We start from the raw sequence: 23,114 nt of genomic DNA, 5'->3' as shown, positions 1-23,114 counted from the left end.
TAGTGTGTGTGTATTGTGTCTTTAAAGTATTTTCTAACATGTTGTCTTTTGTGAAAGATTAGGTTATTTTAGCACACTTGCTTTTGTACAATGAGATTATAGATGCACACAGATGCAAAACGAATGCGATAAAATCGCTCACTACAGAAAATATACAACTAAATATACCTGTATTCATACCAATGCAATTTCTGATTATTATTGCAGTACCTGCAGTTATCAGAAGATATTGGCACAACAGGCACAAACAGTGACACTGTAGTGTTTGTTTTTACAGGAATGAAGTCAGGCTGCATCTATGGGGATTTTTGCATGTAGATTAGTGATATGCTGATTTTTGTTCCTAAATGATTGTCCTAATAGTTATTAAATGATTTTCCAGTTAACAATGAGTAGAAGTCTGAACTTCTGCCCAGTCATCAGTTCATTTAACAACTTCTCCAAAGAAAGTATCCACAGATGTGAGTTGTGTTTTTGCACCGCACTTAGTTTAAAAAAAAAAAATTCAGTCCAACTGTGGATTTGTGATCTGTATAATGACTAATTTGAAGGGGGACCCTATATCAGGAAGTCATTGTATTGTCTTGGGCACCAAAGCCCTTTGAATATGTATGAATAACCTTACTGGTGGAGGCAATGAAATAGGATTTTACTCGGTAACACAAAAAGCTGGATTTTAAAGACCCAAAGGCAAAATTATTTTTTTTCTCCTCCCTCTGTGTGGAAGTCCAAGAACAAGGTCAGCAGTGGAGCAGCAGTGTTGAAACTAAAAGGAAATCCAGTGTCTGGCCCATGGTCACTCGCTTTAATGGAGTCTGGACCTGGAGCGTCTGGTTGAACGATAGTTTACCCAAACACTGCCGTCCAGACAGAACACAGAGACGCTCTACAGACACATTTTATCTCCTGTGGGGATTCAAAAGTACAGGAACAGCTAAATAGATTTAGAATTTTTTGTAATATGTAAAACCTGTGAATATGTGTGTGTGTAAGTCTGCTTGGGAGCATCAGTCCTACACATCTCTACTGTCATTGTCTAAGACTCCAGAACAAAAGCAGTACTTTAGCTCTATTGCTGCGGAGGCTCTGCATCTTTTATTATTCCATGACCCAAGAACCTTGCATCATAAGTACAGCTCACGAACCCTGCTCTGATCTAGCTCCAGGCCGCAGAGCTCTGGCACGCAGCCATCTCCCAGGCTGGGTCTCATCCTACTGTTGATAGGTGGGCCTCCCCCACCACCCGTCCCCCGTCTCCCCTCTTTCTTTTCTCCCTTTACCTCCAACCTGGACACATCTACTCCCCTGCCTGTCTTTTATTTGATGAAATCCATATCCAGTCTGCTCCTGCAGTTAGATTTACTCACTTTAATCTGATTCTTTACCCTCGACGATCCAAATGCAATATGCCGTGTGTGGTTGGTAATACACAGTACATGTCAATGAGCAGAAGGGGTTGACTGACATGTGACTGTGATTACACTGAAATACAAAAACAAATGTACAGTACAAACATTTAGCTTGTAGATTTACAGTGACTTTTTCCACCTATACACACTGTGTATGGCTGTGTTTTTAGGGGTGGTGTCGGAGAGAGGCAGAATTTGATTCCAGCATATATTTTTCTTGGAGCAGAGTGCGCTTTTAGGGAGGTGGGGGGCTGAAGCCGAAGGGGCTTTCCCCCCTGAACAAAGCACAGCCATCCACACAGTCTGGGCGAAGGGCAAACGGAGTGAAAAGATTCATGAACAGACCGAAGCTCTGCAGCTTTAAGAAGTTTGCACACTTGAGCAGCTGGCAGCGAGCCACTTGGCCAACATAAACAGCCCTAATCCTTTTTCCAAGGAGCTTTCAACACTCATCTCTCTGGCACATCGGCCACTGACTCCCTCTCTCTCTCTTTCTCTCTCTCTGACATTCCTGCCTGGGTGGAGTTCTGCCGATGCGCCACCAGGAGGCGCTGCGGCCCTTGCTATGCAAACGCTGTGGGGTTTATGCTGTTGATCATTATTCACTGCTAAGGTATGTGCCTTCCTTTGATTTTCCCCTGAAGCAAAGCAGGTCTCAGTTTTCACTCTTTCTTAGTGGGAATGAAGACTCAGTTTCACGTTGTCACGTTGACCCACAGAAGTACAGGTTGTTCGTATAATCTGCGTCAACAAAAGTCAACCCAGTTCTTTCATGTGGTTTCTCCTGTTCACCCACAGACAGTTTTATTATTCCTACCTACTTTTTGGTGAAAGTTTCTCTGTAGTTTCTTCTGACATGTCTCCACTTTTAATAGTAGAAATTATAACCCTAAATTTCAATAAAACTAATACGACAAAGTAGATTTAATCAATCATGATTATTCATATTAGAAAACCAAAATACAGAATGAATATTTTCTGTGTGAGTTAGGCTGTTTTTTTTTTTCTTCTTCTCTCTGGTGGGGGGCAGGGAGATCCGAGGTCTTGATTTCCTCCACTCCCGGGGGGATTTGGCAGACACAGGGTAATTTGTAGTGAAATTTCCAGCACAGTTTGTTTTGCAGGTGGCTGAGGACGAAGGCAGGGTGTGGTGGGGGAATGAGAGAAGCAATTTGCTGTCTGTGGCCTGTGAATGTGTGTATTGTTGCAGAGCAGTAGGTTTGGTGTTGTGCCGGTATGTGCGACGGTCAGGGCTGGACTGCTGGAAGGGAGGCAGCAGCAGGGTAGACGCTCGTGGACAAAACCAAAATCACAACAAGGGAATTTGTTGAAAACTATTCTGATAAAGATACACCTTTCATTTATCCTCCTTTTTTAGACAGAAAGGATGAAGTTAATTTCTCCCCAAGATGATCCATTCTCCAAAAAGAACTCACATTTCATGGATCAACACGAGAAGATCAGAATCAGTTTGACACAAGAGTCAAAAACAGAAGAAAAATATCTAAGTGTGTGAAAGAGGTCACATGACAAAGCAACATGAGTATGTATTTGAAGCTTCTTGCCAAGAGACATTTCAGTCTCACAAGCTTCAGAGTGGATTCAATTAAAAAAAAAAAATCTTCTCTTTGAATCCGCGGCCAGAATTTCAATGTATAAATCCAGGCCAGATGTTCCAGCGTCACTTCAAGAACACACAAGGTGTCAGGCAGAGAGCTGAGATGGTTGAGTGTGTTTTTATCAGCATCTCTTCAGTCCTGTGAGAAACACAAACAGTATCTGTGCTGTTAAAACTAATCGACCACAGGAGTGCAATTTCTTTCTCAATGCAGCTCAGTCAGAATACACAACGCAGTGTATGCACGCTGTATGTTATCCCTTAAGTCTGACTGTGTAAGTGAGGGATCATCTGGGGGTGCAGCTGGCCGGAGAATGCGATGTTCTGTCAGTCATGTTCCTGCAGGGGCGGCTGTTTTTCTTTCGCCCCCGCTGTGAAGGAACCAATGGTGCAGCACCTGTTTTACATTCCAGCCGAGGTTTGAGGGGGTCCTCACCCGAGGGACGGTTCTATACTCAAACTAAACCCACAGAGTATATGAAGAATGCAGAAGTTATATAGTGTTTAATTTCAGTTTGTGACACCTCGCGCTCAGACGTCAGTGATTAGTCCCAGAGGGGCGACGTTGTCTCTGTAATCCTCACTACAGATTGGTTGGGCGTGTTGTCAGTGCCTGAGGTGTATTAACTGTACCTTAACCTTTCAAAACACACTTACAAGGTACTAGTCAAACATGAAGAATTGAAGGCAAACAATAGGGAAATTCAAAGGTCGCACAAAATATATATATATATATTAGAGCACAAATATAAAAATTGAAATGTTACAGATGAGAAAAGTGTAAGAAAAATTAACAATATAAAACACTGTAGAGTGAATATATAGTTTGTAAGATAAGAGACAGATTAAAAGTAAATAAATATATATATATAAAAAGTTAAGAGTGAATCCAAATCCCAAGGCCAATGTGAAAAGAGGATGAGGAGTATTCCACAGAGTGGGGGTCCTGACAGAGGTGGGATGTCATGTCTTTTATAATAACTGTTCCACCAGCAGTTATGGTCTTTAGCAGCGGCTGCCCAAACCGATTATGTGTTGAAATACACAGCATTCTGTAATTTAACTCGACTGTGTTACTGTTACTGTTATTATGCCTATAGATCTGTTGTTGTGTCCTATTTTATTTTCTCCTGCCTCGACCATACAGATATTGACTCCATAGTAAATTGCATATATACAAGAGTTATAATATTAGTGAAATATAAAGCACGAACTGCAGTTTACATTTGAATTACCTTTCAGAGACTGATTCAGCTCTAGTTACACTATAGTTCATAACCACATAAGTGTTCTTCATAGAAAATCTTTTTGTCAGATTTGTAAATGTGTTGGTTTCACACAGAGTCTCAGTCCTGTAGCATAATCATATATATTCTTCCTGGATGATTATAGGTCAGAGGACAAATTGCTCTACCTCCTTCTCCTCGTCCTCCTCCTCTCACCCTTCATTTAACTGGGGACATTATCTTTGGCCCTTTGCCCTGATTTGTAACTGAACAATTTAGAAACTGAATGTTTGTAAATGTAGGAAGAACATGTGTCTAGTCTGTAATTTGGTTTATCATGTGACAAAAAGATAATTTCTATACAGAGTCATTACAGGTGTAGAGTAGTGTTTAGAATTTTAGATTTTTATACTAACAGAGGATAAAAAACCTTTTACTAAAAACAGATTTAATAAATAACAATGCAATTTCACAAACCAGAAAACAGTTTAAAAACGGTATCCTATCTGAAGTGGAGCTTCTCGGGTCATATACTCACACACTCATAGAAATGCAGAGCTCCATTGTGTCCTCACGGAACAATGTGAAACGCTGGCAGGAAGAGAGAATTCACAGAGACAGGCATGGCTGAAGAGAGGATAATGGGTTGGACATGCATCTCCAAATCACTGGATGCAACTCAACTGAGCACCTGCTTGGCCTGAGCAAGAACATTAAGACGTAAACAAGAGGCTCCATATGGGCTCTCTGTTATACTGCATTACACCTGCAGGGCGGACGAAATCAAAACACAATATGATTTAAACAATACACAACCTCAACCATCAAAGCAGCTAAATGACTTTACACACATCAGATATCCCCTGAAAACACTGACACACTATTCTTCTCTTCCATCAGCGTGTAGATGCTAAATTACACACTTTAAACCTGTTGGATTTTAAATAACCGACGAAAGAGACCTTGCAGTTTTCTATTTTCTGCCCCTGAGACATTTTCAAGGCCTCAACACAAAAGCAGGGTTCTTGATGTGAGCAGCAGAACTGTGTGTGTGTGTGTGTGTGTGTGTGTGTGTGTGTGTGTGTGTGTGTGTGTGTGTGTGTGTGTGTGTGTGTGTGTGTGTGTGTGTGTGTGTGTGTGTGTCTGTGTGTCTGTGTGTGTGTGAAACAGCTGTTTCAGCCCAGGTGCAGTCTGCTCAGCTCTCCAGTCGCAGGCACAATTTACACCATAACTCTTGGCGGATAATTCGTAGTTCGCCAGATGAGGACCATTAAAAGTGGATGGCTTTTAAACTGGAACTGTAATTTCCCCTCACACTGGCGGGGCATTCTTGTTATTAACAGATATTCCTCAGTCTGTGGTTTTATTCCACACAAAGACCCATGGGGATTTTTAAAAGAAAAGGCAGAGTACATATGTTAATGAGTTGAAAATCCTCCTCTGTCGCCTGCGTCCAAGTCATATCACACATGTGTGTTGTTAACAACAGCTGGAACAATGTTGTGGACATATTGTACAAACACAAAAATAACAGTAATTATGCCAGGAGACAAAATCACCGCAGCAGCTCAGCTACGAGCCCAATACATTAATTTGTTTGGAGGATGACATGGGCAACAAGAGCCAGTTCCAGCCAGACTCCATAAATCCTGTCGGGGTTTGGAGGTTGCGGGGCTCATTGCTCTTGCTCATCCCTGTGATGTGCTCGAAAAACATTCATTGCGCTTCACGCTGGGAGATGGCGAATTTCCTGCCATTCCCAGATGTTCCCGGGCAGATGTTCTCAGAGGAGTCTTTCAAAGGAAAATTTATTTGCTTGAGAAAGCTGTGCTGGCGTTTGCCGTTGCTCACACGTCAGTGTTAAAGTTGGCGTTTGCAAATCATTCAGCGTAAAAGTCGGAAACACACCAAAGATTAGACACGGCCCAAAGGCCATAGTGAAATGAAAGATTGGCACACTTTCACAGCTTCCATTTTGTATTTAAATAAAACGATATGTATCTTAATGTGATTGTTTGTGATTGTGCGTTAAGATAGTTTAATATAGATTTAGGTGAATTAAAAACAATGTTGATTATTTTAAGTAGTTTTACTGGACGACATGTGTAATCTGCAATCTCGACCACTAATAGACTTCATCCTCTCCTGCTTGACAACCAAGTGCCAGATCAAGTGAAGCCCGGCTGAATGTTAAGGTAAAACAAGGTTGATAAAAACATGATCGAGGACTTGGCCAACAATGGAGGACGGACACTGGGAACAAGCGTCTATCTCTCATCACAGGACTCACAAAGCTGCCATACATCGGGGAGTACTTATCAGCCCGTCCTCTTTGGCGAGCAGCTCCTGATCCGAGGTCAGATAAAGACACAGTTACAGCGTCTTTATACCTCGAGACGGAAACGTAACCTTGAAGATTATCTGGCGTTGGGGACACGGAAAAAATCTGTCTGTGGGAGAATTCATGTGAAACCTTTTCAATTCAAAACAAAGGTTTTGGGCTGCATTCAGAGATGTTGCATGGTATGGACTGAATGTGCAGACGTGAGAGATGCAAACAGATTTGTGTGTGTTCACACGTGTGTAGATTGGTCATTAATTCAGCTTGCAGTCTCCAGAAGGAAGCAGATCGGTCAGCAGATTTCAACAGTCAGAAGAAACCAGTGTACCAGGGGACAGTTTATTAGTTCTTTTCCACAAGAAATTGAAAATCAATAGTGAAGAACAACAACAGGAAAACCAGGAGTAAAGTATATGTCAAAGTAGGATGTGCAGTGCGGTTGAATATACCTTAAATATCTGTTGGAAATGATGTGGCATTTGACTAAAACCATAACCGTCAGTCTGATGGTGGCGCTAGAGGAAAAGTCAGAGGATCCTCAAAATCAGGAGGATTCATCCTCTGTAAAACATGAATGTTTAGCTCATAATCTGTATATAAAGATGGACGACATGACACCTCCCCAAAAGTGAAGACAAAGCGTCTCAATTGCCACCTGGTGGCTGGCTGCAGTATAGGTCATAAACCCTGTCTAAACCATATAAGTGGATGGGACATGGACCAAACTTAAATAGTCAAAGTCCAATTATTTTTTCTCAAACTATTAGTTATTCGATGACATACAAATGGGGTGAAACATCTTGATTGACAGCTGAGACTGACAGACATGTCGTCCATCTTTATGTTGAGTCTATGTTGTGGCCATCCATCTTCTAGTTGTTGAGATATTTCAGCCCATTTGAAAAAAAGTTCTGCCGGGAAAATCTGAGTAAACTACGTGACTAAGCTACCAAAATATTAAGTAGGTCACTAATGTGTGTCAAACATTTCTGGAGCCAGTAATTGTGGTTTGAAAATATCTCCCTTTGTAATCAATGGTACAAGGACACAGTTTGCAATGTGAGAGAGTTGTATCTGCTTGGAAAGCTGGCAAACAGATACATCAGTGAATTTACTTTGAAACTGAGCTAATCAACAGTTTCCAACTGTATCTGCACACACTCTCCAATTCAAGAGAACCGAGATAGCAATCAGGATTAGCGGAATACACCCCTTGAGAAATGTAAGCACACTCTTCTCTCAGTGCCTCTCAGCTCTGTGTTAAACATACAAGCAGCCTGAGAAAATAGAAAATAGGCTGCGGAGCTTCAGAGTTGCTGTGTTCTGTCACTGTAGATGCTACTAAATATTCATGTGAATTCAAGCAAGCAAGGGCTTTCTAGTGCAAGTATTCAAAAAACGTAGTCAAATAAACCCAAACCCTAACCCATGTAATATATATATATATATATATATATAGTTGTTTTTTTCCAGGGTGATATTTGATAGAAATTGGGAGAAATCTGTACTTAGTGAGGACACTCATTGGCATGATGCAGACTAAACCTAATTCTAACCCTAACAATATGAAATCAAGTCTGCAGCGATCCTTGTTAGGCCACTGCACTGACTTCCATTCACTGTGGACAGCCTAACCAAATCCTCATCCCTAACATAAAGTACACACACACACACACACACACACAAACACACACTGATATGTTATGGGTCAAACACCTGTCAAAGTGGGCCCTCTTCCTTTTTTAAAAAATATTTAGTAAAGAATATATGAAGTGTGATAAAGAAAATCTAAAACTGATGACGTACAAACTGTTTTATCAAGTCTGAATGTGGACGACAGTCAAACTGCACCACTGAAGTCTTTTTATAGTCTGTTTATTACAATCTATTCATAGCCATCATTTGCTCAACCTGAAATGTGTTGCATGGAGAAACATTTTTTTCCGCCTGCCTCTTGTCCCAACTCCTTTAATTTAATTATACTCTGATGACTTGCTCTATGAATGCACTATAAAATCACACTTACACATTCTCTCCTCACTCTGGAGCTGATATGAAATCACCTCCTCCATGTTGATGTGTTTTTCTGACCTGATTTGTGCTCCCATGGATACAGCTGCTGGAGAGGAAGAGTAGGGGAACGGAAAACATGATTCCACTCTGTGCTTTGTCATACACACACTGCATTTGTGTGTGCGTGTGTCAGAGTGATGACAATGAAGTCTCCCAACATGCTGTAACCTGATGCCAAAGGTCAGACTTTGTTCTACACTTGAAAAATCTGTGAGCCACTCAGATCAGGTTTTTAGCTGTGAATACTGTAACTGCCACGCGGTAGTACTTTTATATTTTAGTCGATCAAGGAGTCATTGAATCTGTCAGTTAGCAAAACTCTGACTGACCTGACACAAGGTGAGGAGCTGTTATGCTGCCAAAGATGGACTCGCTGACTCTTATTCTCTATCATCGGGCAAGGAGGTTGTATTTTCACCCCTGGCAGTTTGTTTGTCAGCAGGATCCTGAAAAAAATGCACAAACGTTTCCATGAAACTTAGTGGAAGGATTGAACCCATTACATTTTTGTATCACTTTCTTCTACTCGATTCACCAATCGCACCAGCGTAATCAGATCATGTGATTGGTTCAAATGTCAGAGCTTAAAAACAAAAGTAAAAAATGTGTTTCCTGTTCATAAGGCAATATTTTTCTAAAAAGATAGACCAAACATTGGCTGAGGACTCCTCAGGGTTAACATTGTGAGATTAAAAAATATATATATATATATTTTCACCATTTCCCCAGGGAATGAATCATGGATCTTGATGAAAAATTATATTTTAATAAAAAGAATTGGTGAACTGATATCCATGAGTGTGTGCAATATGGTGCAGCTTGATTGGGGCCGTTGGGCCTCGGCAGAGGTGTCTGCTCTACTTAGTGTCATTGTAGACTCATATGACAGTTTCTTTATAATGTAATATATCAATTGGTGTGAGGAGCCAATGATTCTTCCTTGTTAGTTTGACTTTACTTGAGACTTGAAAAGAAATACCCGGGTCGAGTTCTGGGACTTAAACTTGGAACTTGTAGGCTACTTCCTTGCGTTTGGTCAAACTATCAGTCCACCACATTTGTCCATATTGAAATATCTCAGCAAACTGCTGGATGGATTTCCACTTAACTTTGTACAGACATTAGTCTCCATGAATATAATCTCTTGACTTTTCCTCTTGAGCCACTATGAAGTTCTCATTGTGTTTTTTAACGAAATGTCTCAACAACTACTGGAGGCAGTGTCATGAAATTTGAGTCGGTGAGTCACATCGTCGTAAAGATGAGTCAGAGTGATTCAGCGAGTCCACAGACTTTTCCCTTTACACCATCATCAGCTCAAATTTGAGTTTTGTCCAGTGGTTTCCCTACAAAACATATGACATCCCCAGCAGCCTCAGTACTGTACGTTGTGTTTAGTGCTAATTAGCATAGATTAGCATGACAACACACTACGCTAACATGGCGGACATGGCAAACCTTACACCCGATAGACATCAATATGTTGACATTGTGAGAAAATGCAGCAGCACAAAGGCACTAGTGTGGCTTTAGATTCTTGTTGTAAGTATATAATAAATATGATGTCTACAAAATGTCTCAGGGGCGCAATCATTCATCATGTTTAGTGGGACTTACTTTGTGATGACAGGATGTAATTTGTCTTTGACGTTCCTTCAAACTGTTGTATCTATTTCCAAATACTTCCTAAAAAATCAACAGCGTATTCATCAAATCTGACAACATAACCTGAACAACTGCCATCAATCAAATTCAAAATAAAGCGTACCTCAGGAATATATTTACCTCAGGAATATATTTACCTCAGGAATGTGAGCTACACCTCACAAGTAGCTGTATTTTAAGGATATTTAAATGTTTCAAGATAAATCTCCGCACTCATCCAGTCTTGAAGAATAAACAGAGCTTTGTGTTCATGACTCGGTTTGAGCGGTGGACAGAGGAGGTGCTGAGCTGCTCCTGCTCCCCGGGCCTCCTCATTGTCACCATCTGGATCTCCTTGACACCCGAGAGGTTTCAGAGGTGTTCTCTAAGCCTCATCAGGTCAGACCATCGAAGCCCCTCTCAGCACGGCCATGAGTGAGTGACAACAGCCTCCCAGAGATAAGAGTAGAGAGAGAGAGAGAGAGAGAGAGAGAGAGAGAGAGAGAGAGGGGGAGGGATGGCACTGGTCCCTCAGTGTGTGTGTGTGTGTGTGTGTGTGTGTGTGTGTGTGTACGGCGTACGTCCCTGTATCTTTCTGTGGAGGTGATGAGTGAGAACCAGGCCCAAGGGGGATCACGTCACCACGGAGATAGCCACTATCGCCTAGCAACCTCAGCCCTCGGGCCCACTGAGGGAAGTGCAAAGCGAAAGCTGATCCTCTTTTAAAAAATTTGCTAATAATGGATCTTTTCACGCAGACAGAAACCTGAAATGTAGTAAATATTAAAGGATATAGGTCTGGTGATATTCTATATTGTTCTTATTGTAAACAAATACCAAGACAAGACAAAAAACCAACAGGGAATTTGTCCAATTAACTGTTATTGTCTGTGCAGCAAGACACAGCATTGGATGACATGTTGTTTTATACTTAAAAACATGTGATATGGTCTTTTATATCGACACCCCAAACATTTTTCTGTAATAGAATTTGAATAAACTGTTTACTCCAGTTTGAGTAACATTTGCTAAAAACAAAATGACCCAATGGAAATGACTATTTCATTTTCTAAAAAATTAAATCAAGGTATTTGTGATGTTTTGCAAAGATCAAGTTTCTTCAGTAGAACCAGATGAGTTTGGGAGTTTGGGAAGTGCCACACTGAGGCCGGGGATGTTGAAAAGTTTAGAGCTATTGCTGCATGTTGGTTTTAGCTTTATCTTGGGATTTGTTAACATTCACTAAAATATAAAATCTCATGAGATTAAATCCAAATTTATAATTGATTTATAAAATGGCTGATCGGTTTTCTATGATAAAGTAATAGCTGATTAATAAAAGGGAAATCTCAAATATCAAAACTGCATAAATTACAAAGCTGGGATGTAAATATGTGCAGGTTAATAAATATAGAGAGAAGGGAGTGTGTTGATTGTGAATGACTCCTCCTAATGTGAGACGTCCTCTATAAAGTTACTCAGTGTCAGTCTGCCCTGAGCCAACAGCGTCCAGACTCTGAGCTCATTTCACTCGTGTTACTAGACAAATTATTGTCTTCCTGTGAGACATGCCTGGTAAGGCATGTCAATACTGCCGGTGCAGTTGGGCCTGAAATTGCTTTGTTTAAACTTGTCAGGTTGGAATGGAGATTTTTTGAGAAGGATCTGTCCTCATTTGCACAGCTGAGGCGCTGCGCAGAGATTTACACCTCGAACTGTTATGGGTGGGTTTTTGTGTCTCTTTGTTGGTTAGAAAAAGACACATTTTTCTCAGCTGAAGAATCTGTGATTTTATGAGATAATGTACATTTATTTTTAGAAGAGTTGTCAAAAATTAAAATGTTTTTCACTTTACTTAAACTTGGGGTTTTTAAGATCTAATGTATATTTCTGTTTTTCCACTCTGTGTGTTACAGTGATTAGGAGCTATCAGAAGTTTAATGTAATAATATCTAAACTGATTCAGTTTGTAAACTAGGCCTAAAAATTTGGTGTATTCCATTAATATCTATTCACCGTATTATTTGTGTCTGAAAACACATCATATCAATACAGTGACTTTGTTTGCATGGTGTGTACAATACAGTACAGTACAGTACAGTACAGTACAGTACAGTACAATACAGTACAGTACAGTACAATACCTTATCTAGTTTCTTTACACATAAACTGACACTTTAAACCTTTTCAGTTCTCACATCTGAACCACAAAAACCCTCAGCTCTTCTCTCTCTCACAGGTTCAACTGCTGAGACACAATTTATTCCAAATTCATTCAGTGCCGACACGTCCGCTCCCATCATATACTTCATACTTCAACTTCAGTCAGTCCTTAAATTTAATCTGACACTTCATTGCTTCAATTTTAACGGCAGATTTAACTTCCTCATATTTTCACTGCCACTTCAACTTACACACTTTCATCACTCCATATATTTCATATTTTTAAACTGTGAATTTTCCGCAGAAAACATAGATTATCTTCAGAAAATTGAATCTTTTCTAGACTCAATTTAAAGTTTAATCTTTTCTTAAGGTAGCAAAAACTTTCACGACACTTCAAATTCCTGTCCAAACGGAATGATCTAAAACCTGTTTGTTTTTCACAGGTGTCAAGATCAGTTTAAGTTAAAAGAATCCACCACTTTCAAACACCTCTAATGTACGAATTACACCGGCTTAAACTGACTTTCCCCCCAATTTGTCGAGAGGACAAAGGGCAATGATGCACATTCCTGAGATCAGCGGCAGAGAAACATTCCACCCAGTGTTTGTAATTGTTCACAGCTGTAAGGACAGTCTGTTTCCCATTTGTCACATTCACGGGTCAAGCGCTACCATATTCTTCATAATCACTGGCAAAATAGAAGTAAAGCTCGAGGAGGAGACGACTGTTTGTGTACACTTACTGCAGAAGGTGAAGCGGCGCAGCTGCTCAGTCTTCCACCGACTGTGCTACTTCGTCCTCTGTGCTTTTGTTATTGTGATGACGAACTTGCCATTTATCTGTTTTAGCACAGGACTGTAAATAAGAGGTGGTCAAGTGTTTTTTCGTGTGGCTGCTTCACAGCGTGGTATCGTTGAGTGAAAGCTGTCTCACCCTCTTCAGCTTGTTTTGAATAGGGAGAGTGCACGGGTGGAATAAGACTTTTGAAAACGACTGCTCATTGAATCCTTATGACACACCATGCAGTAAGCTCAGTGTCAAGGTGAGGACGAGGGTATGAGCAGTATTTAGGTGTGTTAGTATTAATATTTGTTGCAGGGGGAAAAAAAGGGAGGATCACAAATTGTCTGTTCAAGTTTCAGTCCTCTCTCTGGTTGGAATACTCCAGAGCTATACTGTTAAAAATAGATGTTATGATTGTCTGTGTGTATGCAAGTGTGTGTGTGTGTGTGTGTGTGTGTGTGTGTGTGTTTGCACAGGTGCCAGAAATATTCAGCTCTGTGTACAATATGTGCTTGTGCAGAGAGCGAACGCGAGTGGTTCTCCACTTGAGAACAGGCACCACAGTCGGCTTCATTGTTTATAATCACGCTCTGTGACAAAGTGTGGATCGTGCAGACGCCAGGACGACAGCTCACTCTCTCAGGGTAGCACATGTCGACCTTTTACAACATGGATTTAAAAAAAAAAAAACATAAACACATATTTGCTTTGTTTCACACATGGAGTGCTAATTTATATTTGAATGCTTCAAAGGGGCAACAACAAACATGACGGACTCACGCTGAGGAGCTGAGATCAGCCGGATCACAAAACCTCAGGCAGCCTGTCCAAGTAAATCGTCGTGCTCAAGCCACGAAATTATAGTTTTTAAGCTTGTGGCTGAGGGAATGTGACTGATGGTTTTTCTTGTGGACCTTGGGTATGTTTTCAGGAACCACAAACCTAAAAGGCAGCAGCCGCCAGTAGAGGGTGCTGCAGCTCCTAACGTCTCTGGATTCCAGTTTCTTTAAATACAGATTTTTTTATGATCAGATTGGATGAGAAAGTGAGAAAGTGCTCTACCTGCAGTGTGCTGCTGCATTTGGATGCGACATCTGTAGTTATACAACATCTGCATGTGTCTTATTATGAGTGAAGAGCGACAATGGTTTTAATAGACAATGTGATGGTCCTGTTGCAGAACTTTATGGTGTTTTCTGGGTCTGACTGTGTCGTAAACACCTTCTTCTCTAGTGTCCAGGTCGCAGATGCTCATCCTCTCCACATTCATCCCCTGAATTAAACACAGGTTCACATCTTTGACTGCCTCTGCTTCGTTTCTTTTTCTAATCCCATAGTTTTACTATTTAATTACCTCACCGAGTGTGATATTTGCTTGTGTGTGCATGGACATGTGTGTGCTGCCATGCTAATGCAGAGCTGCAGTTTGCCGTCTCCCCCCCCCCTGCTGGTTTGAAGTGAAACAGCTGCCTCGGCCGCCTTGCCTCCAGCTGCTTCCAAATTGTCCCGCCATTAAGCCATTATATGTTTACAACCACAGCACTGAGTGAGCCCACTAGGTGCTAGAAAGTCCTGATGATCATTATCCCCGTTTCTTATTACGCAGCTTTTGCCATGCACTAAGTAGCTGTGTTACAATTTGGCAAGATTCAGTAACTGAGCTGTGGAGGGAGCAGGTACCAAATGATGACCTGGATTTGCCATTTTAATGTGTAACTGACTCAATCATGCAAATCCCCATAACGTGCTGTTTGAAATACGGAATTCTGCACCAATAAATGGAAACTCTTTCATCTTAAATTGGGATTATTTATATAAAAGTGATGCAAAGATGCACCTGAGTTAAATTCTTCATACTGTGAATGGTCTGTATTTATAAAACTAATTTGGATGAAAATTAAAAAAGCTTTAAAGTACAGTTCTGTCATTCACCCATTCACACCCATTCAGACAGTCACACACTGTCGGCACAGCCATCAGGGGCAATTTGTGCTTCAGTATCTTGCACGAGGAAACTTGGGCACACAAAATGGGGGAAACTGGGCTCAAACTGCAGACTTTCTGGTCAGTGGGCGACCCACTCTACCTCCAGAGCCACGGCCGCCCTGTGAATATTGAGAATGTGTGATATTTGCCATCTAATCTAAGCTTCCAAAGTGCTCATTTATCCTCGCTCTCAGTCTGCTCAGCTCCCGAGCTGCAGGAAAGTGCCCGCTCCGAGGAGAGAAGCACGAACACATTGATCTTATTTGGACAGGCTTTTGTCTGGGACACGTCCAAACCCAAACAGCCAGGGGAAGCACCACAACAGGGTGTAAGTAATTCTCCTGCAATCCAGACACACTGTGCGTAGGTTACAGACAGAGCAGAGCCACTTGTATCATTGGAACCAGTGTTATTCCTTTATACAGCGTGTAATAATTTATTTAACTGACATCAGCCCCCCCCCCCTTGTTTTTCTCCCCTGGTTGTACTGGACTATTTTAAATACTCCATCTATGCCACTGCACACTGAGCTAAACACTAGACGCCAAAGAGGTGTTTCTCTGTCTGAAAAAAAAATGCAGCACAGAAAGACATCTGGTTTATGTTATGACAACACTGCTCTAAGATGCAGCTTGTATACAACTGAACCCGTTAGCAGCTTTTATAAATCGAAAGCATTCACTGTAAGCATGTTTCTCATTAGCTACGAACACAGAATAATACAGTGCGTCAGTATATTCCACATATTCAAGACATAACACATTTCACAATAACTACAGTCTGTTTACCGAAGTGAATCTATAGGAGAAAAAAAGTAAGACAGACATGTGGCGTCTTTTCTTTTTCTCAGTTGAGCGGAATGTTGTTTGTCATGAATGTTGAATATGTTATTTTTTATATATACTTTCTATGATTATGTAATAAATGTTACTTTCTTTGCCACTGATGTAAGTTCAAGTGTTTAGTTACCGGCAAGTTTGGTTTTAATTACTTATATGATGCTGTAAAAGTGCAGTGAACTGACTCACGATTGGTCAAGCACGTGTATCGACAGGACCTTGACACCGTAGCTCCACTCCACCATCACTACTGCAAAAGACATCACAAGCACAAGATGGCGTCACCAGTACCCGGGATATTTGGGCTTAATTTTTGTAAATTTTGTTGTGTCAATATTAATACACCCAGTAAACGGCTGATGGAGATGTTATTCTGATATGTAAAAAACTAATCCCTCCCTGAAGAAATTTGACAAAGTCTGGAACCCTGTATTGTCCCTTATAGACTCTCTTGACATGGTACCTGAGGAGTTGGTTGGCTGAGCACTGAGGGACTTCTTTCCTTTTCTTTTTCTTTCTGTATCCCTTATGTTTTTTTTATATTTTATTTATTTATTTGTTTATTCATTTATATATTTATTTTTATTTTATTTTGTTTTATTTTCCCCTTTTCCCTTTTTAATCTGTGGATACCTTGTAATATGGATGCTCAATAAAATATATATATAAAAAAATAATTAAAAAATGATGCTGCTGATTGCAGTTGGAGGATGATGACTGTTTATGAACAGAAAAATGCAGAAGTATAAAGCTGTTGTGACCTGGTGAGGTCTGTGATAGACAACTGCCTCATACTGTTTACACTGTAAACAAAAGTAGCGCCGCAACTAACAATGACTTTATTAACAGCTGGAGAGAACTCCAACTTCAAATATGACCAAAAAATACATGATGGCAGCAACTTGCAACAGTATCTCCAGATTTATGCAGACGCCCAAGACACTAAAACTGGAAAATAATGATTTGCTTTTCAGATTTGGTATATATAAAATACGAATGACTATCTGGGGGGGGGGGATTTCGATCTTGACATGCAGTGCAGTCATATGTTCAGACTCAGCTTCACCATAACCCAGTTCTGATGATACATGAGGCCCAGTCAGACCTTGTGTTGGAGCTGTTTATCATATTAAATAGGCTGGAGGCACATTGGGGTTCCTTAGGGTGTCAGTCCATGTGGAAGGGAACGAGGAAGCTGAAGAGACGCAGAGGTGCGAGCACTCATCAGGACTCATCTGTACCCAGCACTACTGACGTCTGTACAGTACAGATTCATTATCAACAGAATCATAACAGATGTGTGGCAGAAAGAATGGGAAAATTCAAAGAGGGTGCGTCACTGCTTCATAATAGAGAATAGTGTGAAGAAAGAAGATTGTTATTTAGGGAGAGAGACGGAACACAGATGTTATGACAACACTGACACTGTGGCACTGTGGGCCTGGATGGAAACTTGGTCAAGATGGAGAACCAGGAGGACAGACTGTGAAGAAAACATCAAACTGTGAACTACTTGCTCATGGTATTGGAGGAAAGATCTGCTCTGGCATCACACCTTAAAGGGGACATAGCATGCAAATTCCACTTTGTTAGTGCTTCTACAGGTTAATGTGGGTATCTGGCATGTCTACCAACCCAAAAACTCTGGGGAAAAAACACTTGCGCGTTTTGTTATAGTTCCTCTAAGTCAGAAACGTCATGCTTGAGCGACTCGATTGCGCTTCCTGGGTTTTGTGTCGTAACAAGGAACTGGAAGTCTCCCTAAATGGGCATGCTATGTCCCCTTTAATATAAAGACAATTACACTGAAAAGCATCAGAGGGGGGTGTTGTAACCCAATCCGGCAATACTAACGTTTTTGTTTTGTAATAATGACATTTCATACTTACGTCATCAGGACGTCATTGTCCCGCGACATGATCATTCATTATTTTTCAATATATCAAGTTTTAAATCATGTCTACTGTAAAATTGCATATCTGTGAAGAACATTTCTACTTTTAAAGATCAGGCATGAATGATAGTTGAGGCACAAGCAACACTCCAGCACTTTGTACTGCAGCATGAAGTCTGGAGGAAACCGGGCACCTGTATTGTTGAACTACACATGATGTTATTGTGTGACTTCTTCATCACGTCCCTTGTCATATGAGATCATACAGAGGGGAATAATATTGTGATCAATGCAAGCTTCTCTCCCTCAAGTCCTGTTATATGAGGAGACGTCCTGTAAAATGTGTTTTTCCGACCATATGTTTGTTGACCTTGACCGATCAGCTACAAAAGTGAATAAACTGGAGAAATAAACACACGCACTCTGAATGCTGAATCCCATCGAGAACCCAGTAAAGGATTATGAGGAGTCCTTGAATTCCTCCCTGTGTCAGGATTATACCTGTGGATAAAGAATCACTCTACTCTTAATCGCAAAGGGAGGGAGGCAGCTATGTGCCGCAAGACGTCCAGACACAAACCGAGAAGAAGAAGATGGTGGTGATGATGATGACGATGATGATAATGATGATGGCGGCATACCTCTGAGGACTACATTTCCACATGCTCTTGACAGCTACAGGATTAATGCAGTATTCGGTGTAATTTGATCTCATGTTCTTGATGCATGTCTCTTCATGTGGTTTTTATAAGTAAAACAAACAGAGGGTCATCCGGCACATCGCACTGTATCAGGCATGTTTCTGCTGTTAACTCACACAGTCGGCGTATGAGAGTGAGTCAGTGTTTACAGAAATCCTCTCTTTATATTTGCCTCCTTCTTTTCCCAGGTGTCTTTTTGAAAGAGGATCAACATTCAGTGCACTGCTGTAGGATGTGATCGGCGATAGATCAGACTGTATTAGGTAACAAAAGACTTGAATTAACTGGCTGTCGAATCAATAACACACACTCTCCCTCTCTCTCTCACCATCTTTCTCCTTCTGTGTGTGTGTGTGTGTTATTGTTAGAGACTACACACGTTTTTAAATCTGTATACTTCTACTTGAGTGAAAATATGTGTCTCTGAATCATAAAGTATTTAATATAGCAGTATAATATAAAAGTATGTTATGAAAATTTTGTTTTTTTTAGCCTTACTTCATTTCAAGGGATCACAAGCCAAGTGGCTCAGGGGGTAGAGCGGATCGTCGACTAACCAGAACGCCTCCAATCCCAAAGTGTCCTTGGGCAAGATGCTGAACCCCTAAATTGCCCCTGACAGCCGTGCCTGCACTGTATGAATGGTGTGTGTATAGAAACGCTGTGTGAACGGGCCAATGTGCTTTGTGTGGCCAATAAGACTCGAAAAGCGCTGCATAAATAGTTTATTTACCATTTTTACCTCTGTTGTGACTTAATGTGACGATGCCTCATGCCAGCTAGATTCTGGTGTGACGAAGAAACAAAGAGAAAATACTTGTCACTTCTAAATTAAGATAACAATATTTTTATTTTCCAATAATTCGTAAATTCAAGGTGTCTGTTGTTTCCCTCAAGTTCTTTATATGGTTTATACAAGCAGCATTGTTTGTTCACACCAACAGACAAATAATAAATATTTTCTTTTTTCACATCACACATTACCTACACAACATCTCCTGTGATCATTATTTTACTCTCTGTTGGTGAATTCACGTAGCACCATTTATTTCTGCCCTTTCTGTGTCCCTCATTTCCTCTCTCTTTATGTTGTTGTATGACAGATAATGTGTGTATGTGTATGTGTGTGTGTTGTTCCGTGTTTACTCTGTGTGTTCAGCCTGCCTGTCATTGTGTGTGTGCACTGCTCGCTTGTTTATCAGAGTGCGCTGTTTAGGTCAGAACAGACTTAGGCTGCTTATTTTTGTCAGAGTCAACAGCCTGTTTGGAGCTGTTGACTAATCTGGAGCTGTCACTCTCTTTCAGAAATGTACACGACCTTGTTACCGAGGAGACTTTGCGCTTTTTTAATATCAAGCTTATTTTGTGACAAATGTGTCATTCAGAATTCATAGATTATATTTTATTTGGAAAAATGGGTTTTGGATTTCGTTTTTTTAAAAATAATTAAATGTCTTGACGTTGCTTATCCCCTGTGATTAGTGAAACCACTTTAAGGACACGATGGGAGGATTTGCAGCAGCCGTAACAAAGCATTGACTTTCAACCACCAAAATCAAATCGGTTCATTCTTGATTCCAAGTGGACATGTGTCGTAGAATTTAGAGAAATTCCCTTAAGGTGTTCCTGAGATTCAGTAGAATGGGAGATACAAAAACCCATAAACATGATGTGTTGGCTATCACTGTTGTGAAGGCATGAAAGTGTTGTAGCGTAACATTGTCGATGTGCGAACTCACAGGGTTGATCTTTTCTTATCGAATCAGAGAGTTCCTTCTTTCATCCAGACACTTGAGTTTCACTGATTTCACACAACCGTCCACAACCTGAAGCCTGTAGCCACTGCAATAGATGTTGAACACACAGAGATATGATGTTCATCCTCTCTAAAGTAAGCAGCAGCAATATGCTTCCTTTTAAGGTATATCATAAATGATACAGTCTTCATCTCACAGCAGTAAACGTGATTAATTGGCAGTAATCTTTGTTCTCCGTGGAGGGCGGGATGACATTTTATTCTTGTGTCTGCATGACAATCCTCCCTGATCCAGCCTAATACATGACACGAATATTAAGTTAGTGCAGCAAGTGTTGTGCAAAGTGTGGATATATTAATTTTTCTTGCAAACCCAGTGAACGAAGATAAGTGAAAAAGAAAGCAACTGAAAAGAAGAATACAAAAAGAAACACATCAATTTATCACTTCTGGCTATTGTGTACCGGAGCAATAAGCAGCTCCACACAGGAGCAAGACTCAGGGAGATAAAAGCAGAGGCCAGGAGACAGGCAGAGCGGGGCATGTTTCCAAGGAAACAGGCTGTGCTAAGGACAAGGACTTTAAGATGGAGGCAAAGTCAATATTCAGATGAGTCTTCCTTAAGAGGATTTACACTTAATTATTCAAATATGCAAAGAAACATTCAATTCTCTTTGGAGATTTGCTGAAAATTAGATGAGAACATAGACTGTATATAAAGATGGACGACGTGTCTCCACTATCTCCCACTATTCAGTATTGAAACCACAATATCCCGGAAATGAACACTGCTTATCTGGAGCTAGAATCTGCGCCGTAGCGATCAGGGGATGGAGCTGTGGTATCAAGTTCCCGATGATACACACACTCGGCCAGTCACAATTGTCAGTATTGAGGTTTCCCCTGTTTTTTGAAGCATCAAATAACAAATTAAAACCAAATCTACCAGGAAAAATTACTAAAAATGACCTAAAACGACAGAAAATATCTTAAAGAAAAATGTATTTGATGGTTTATCCGACTTTAGTTTGGTCCATATCCCATCCACGAACATTAAAAAACGCAGGGTTTAATACTTAGCCAGCCACCAGGGGCTGGCTAAGTATTTTGGCTCTACTTTCCCCTTACAGTTGTTATGCAAGGCTAAGCTACGCTAACCTATAGAGATCAATACACAATAAGAAAGATGGCCATGAAAGGCAGTGTGTGCGGAGGCTTGAAAGTGTGCAGTGTGTGTGCGGGTTGAACCACTGTCAACAGATCCAGTGCGGCTGTCTGCAGTTCAGATGTGGCAGACACTATGATGGTTTGACTTACACCATGCATTATTTAAAACTCTGACAGAGAGTGTTTTCAAGTATGTCCAACTTTTTTTCCCTCTCGCTCGCTCTTTTTCCACCTCCAGCATTCCCGCTCTGCCAAAAATGTGGCTGTGTGCAGCCGTGCTGGAATATATCACGTATGGTAAAGCGGAGGGGCTCTCCGTGTGTGGCAGAGGCCCACACTCAGATTCAATTGTGTGATGTGAATTAATGGCTCACTGGAGTGTGGTTGACGCCCTTTAGTATCTCCCACAAACTACGGCAGCATATGAGACGCCTGCAGCATTAGATCACCCACCAAGCCGCGCAGAGATGGTAGAAAAAGAACCAAATGAAATGATCGTGTCACCTAAATCTGTTTTCGTCTGCCTGGTGCAATCTTCTGGAAGATAAAACTTCGGGTACAACTTCTGCTTTCCTTGATTGGACTGGAAACGGTCCCATCCACATCAAAATGTGAAAAACGACCCAGAGGTATAAGACAGTCATCATCACTATCATCACTATCCCTCTCATCCGGCCAATAATATGCTATTCTGGGAGCTCGCTATCTGTCTTTGTCACATACTGTAGTCGACTTGCTTTTTCTGCCAGAGGAAAAAACTATTTATTTGAAGCCTGTCATTGTACCTGGGGAATCGAGACAGGAGAATGAAATGTTCTGTGTGAGTGAGTGAGTGTGTGTATGGGTGTGTTTAAACTCAATTTTCTGCATGGGATTAATATATTCTATAGGTTTCACTTACAGGTTTGCAGTGAGATTACAGCCCCACTTTGGGCAGTGTTCAGAAAGCCACTTTGGTCCGGCAGCACATGTTCTATTGCCTGTGTCCCTCGGTGCTCGGCGGAGAATCAATCATGCTTTTATTTGTCTAACTCCAGGTTTAGTCCACTTAAGGAACAGCTCTGTATGAGCACCAGATAGAAATTGGCAGTGGGTCCGGGCTCAGGTATTGATTTATTGCTTTGTGTTGTTGGCTGTGGTGTTTTTAAACCTGTTCAGTCTGAAGCCAAATCATTGTTTTCTGTGCTCCTGCGCCTGATAGGGACAACAATGCACTTACAAGCAATCTGCTGCCTTAACAGCGTGTCCTTAGACGTGGAGGTGTAATGAGTCTGGGGGAAAGGTTCTCACACCTGAAAGACCGAACCAAGATTCGTGTCTCATACATTGTTTTCATTTTCTTTTTTCTTCTTCTATTGTTTAATTCCGTCTGAACTTCCTGGAATTGGTCCAATAGTCTGGACCGACCAGCCCCAAAATGTCACACTGCAAACGAACCGAGCCATGGTTCAGTTCGATCCATCGCTTTTGGATTCAATTTTAGTCCGTTGGTCTGGACCATGGTCGGCGC

General features: G+C 41.0%; 1 long non-coding RNA gene across 1 annotated transcript; it reads right to left on the bottom strand.

The window, feature by feature from the left end:
- Positions 1-115: 115 nt before the first annotated feature.
- LOC118109559 lies at positions 116-10,767 on the bottom strand. Its single transcript, XR_004696826.2, has 4 exons — positions 10,453-10,767; positions 10,285-10,353; positions 8,997-9,113; positions 116-3,166 (listed from the first exon to the last, which is right to left on the bottom strand). It is a non-coding gene; the product is annotated as an uncharacterized LOC118109559 (long non-coding RNA).
- Between the last annotated feature and the right edge of the window lie 12,347 nt (positions 10,768-23,114).

This window comes from Hippoglossus stenolepis, chromosome 5 (assembly GCF_022539355.2).
Source record: "Hippoglossus stenolepis isolate QCI-W04-F060 chromosome 5, HSTE1.2, whole genome shotgun sequence".
In the NCBI taxonomy this organism is placed as follows: Eukaryota; Metazoa; Chordata; class Actinopteri; order Pleuronectiformes; family Pleuronectidae; genus Hippoglossus; species Hippoglossus stenolepis.
Note: the sequence above shows the minus strand (reverse complement) of the source record. Positions and strands in the feature narration are given on the sequence as shown.